The following is a 2,901-nucleotide window of genomic DNA, read 5'->3' as shown; positions in this document are numbered from 1 at the left end:
CAACAGTTAATAGTGACTAGGTTGCAATGAAGTTTGATAAAAGCAAATAAAAAGAAACCTGGTCGAATTAGAATTTTGTAGTGAAGGGCTACACTTTTATAAAGGTTTATAAAGATACACTTAGGCTATCTTTTAACACAGAACCAATTAATGGCCTGTACACATTTTAATTAATGTTTACTTAATACACTTAAAATGTTTTTTAAAATGTATTCAAAATAAAGAAAACGCACAGATGTCATGTGTTATAGGGAGATAGAAACTGGTTACAGCGCTCACCGTCTCCATTTAAATTCCAGAACTGGTAAATGGGAGATTTCTTGATTCAAATTCTTTTGGGGATAAAAAAGAATGATGTCAACTTTCCCCATGTTTTGACCAGTGTAGTTAGTTTCCCTTCCTGTACAGCTCTTCTTTCTTACCCCAATCCTAACAGTGTGCCTTTATGAAATGTTTTTTCTTTATCCATTTCAATCCCCAGTTTTCTCTCACCTTGTGCAATTAAGTATACTGTTCTTTTTGACACAGTACATTCTGTTGGTATTTCTGCCTAATTTCTCATGTTTTTTGCCGTATGTTTCCCCAGCCTGTTAAGAATGGCGATGTTGTAGAATTTGTTGTGTATTTTAGAGCACCCAGATATTCCTGCCTTCAGAATTACAGTTAAGTTAGAACAGATTTTTTAAAGTTCTGAAAATGAAAGTCAATATGGTAAAAGGAGTAACACTAAATTCATTTAACTGACATAATCTCTGCTAATATACAGAACAAAATCTAAAAGGCTTTCGTTTTTTATATTTATATATTAATTTCTGAATGCTGTATTTTCTAGACCTACTGAGTGAATGTTAGTGAAACTATTATTCCAACAATGGAGATGAATAGATTTTTAGGCTGTTAATGCTAGAAAGGATTCAGACATTATCTTTAGTTCATTCGCCTCCTTTATGATGAAGAACTAGGTCCAGTGTTTATCAGCTGACACATCTGATCACAGTTATCCCTGGAATGGATCCCAGTACCCATACTTCTTGAATTCGAGGCCAGTGTTCTTTCTGTCAAACCATACTATCTCTTCTGGTAAAGTAGGCACTAACGAAATGATTGTTATAGGTAAAGAAAACGAATAACAACAATGTAAGCATACGATTTTACTAAAATAATTATTGGTATGAAATATTAGGAATTACAAAATCACATTTTGGTTAAACAACACATATCCTTCTATGGTTCTATATATTCAGACTACAGGAGTGAGGGGAAAGAGAAAACTCCAGTGTGAACATGAATTATATTAATACTGATTTTAGAATACTTTCATTCATTCATTCATTCGTTTAATTATATGGGCATGGAACACCAATGAAGACACCAGGCCAGAGAAATCAATTTCGGGGTTCTAAATTATACCTAAAACCAAAGAAAAGAATGGGCTCAATATGAAAAGGATGTTCAATGGGAACTTACAAGATTGTCAGAGACATGAAAAATATACAGTATTCTCAAATACATACGTTATTTTTAAAAACATATTTTGCAAGTAGAGTTATAAAGAGGGGCCAAACAGAAGCCTTTAAATCCCCAATGGAAAGCCACAATATAATTACAAGATATTATAAGAAAGTCAACTACTATTTTTGGTTTGTTGTCATGCTAGATTATTATATCTAAAGAGTTTAGTTACTGCTAGTATCTCTTCCCAGCAGCATTGTCAGTGTGGCCGAAGACCATTAGCGATGGTCATTTAAAGGCTGCATTTGGGGGCGCCTGGGTGGCTCAGTCTTTGCCTCAGGCCATGATCTCATGGTTCGTGGGTTTGAGACCCGCATTGGGCTCTGTGCTGACAGCTCAGAGCCTGGAGCCTGCTTCCGATTCTGTATCTCCCTCTCTCTCTGCCCTTCCCCGACTCATGCTCTGTTTCCCTCTGTCTCACTAATAAATAAAAACATAAGAAAAAATAATAAAGGCTGCATTTGCCATAGCCCTAAGTTGCAAGGTGAAAGTTTACAGACCATTAAAATAAATTAATCCGTGAAAACACTGGCACTTGCTTTACGTGGTCAGAGCAGAAATATGTCTCCACTGCCAAGCTCAATGGTAGTAGTATTTTTCTCTGATATGTGTTGTTCCTACCTTATACAGGCGTGATCTAGAGATTTGCAAAACTCTTCAATCGCCAATGCTTCTGTACCATTCATATCAGAGAGATAGCCAGGGGTGAAGATAAGTCCTGGACTTTTGCCTTTTAGCTTCTTATAAGCCAGGTTTGGAAGGTCTGGTTGACTAAGGAAAGAGACGGATGTCTTGTCTGCGAGCTAAACAAAGTACACAAGACTTAAACTATACTTTACAAATACTGTGTTTGGAAAACCATATACAAATGAGCCTTGAACAACATGGGGGTTGGGGTGTCGACCCCATTTATTTGAAAATCCGCGTGTAACTTTTGACTTCCCCAAAACTTAACTACTAATAGCCTACTGTTGATTGGAGGCCTTACCAAGAACATAAACAGTTAACACATATTTTATGTGTTGTTCTTATTACACATTGTACTCTTACAATAAAGGAGGCTACCAAATTAAAAATGTTAAGAAAGCCATATAGAAAATATATTTACACTAGTGTACTGTACTTATCGAAAAGCACCAATGTGTATCTGGACCCTAGTCGTTAAACCCATGTTATTCAAGGGTCAACTATGTATTTTCCTTCTTAAAACTTGTCAAATTGATTTCAAAACTACTTCCATTTAAGAGGAAAGTATTTTCATTTTAATCCATAATATTTCATTAATGCTGCTGTATTACCTGTCCCAAATAGTATCAAGTAATGTTCAGATTTATCTATACTAGTTTAGGCCTTCTCTTGAGAGATTTTTCTTTTTAATATTTCAGTGTT

The sequence above is a fragment of the Suricata suricatta genome, chromosome 5 (genome assembly GCF_006229205.1).
Source record: "Suricata suricatta isolate VVHF042 chromosome 5, meerkat_22Aug2017_6uvM2_HiC, whole genome shotgun sequence".
Taxonomy (NCBI): Eukaryota; Metazoa; Chordata; class Mammalia; order Carnivora; family Herpestidae; genus Suricata; species Suricata suricatta.
The sequence above is the reverse complement of the archived record's forward strand: the minus strand, read 5'-3'. Positions refer to the sequence as shown.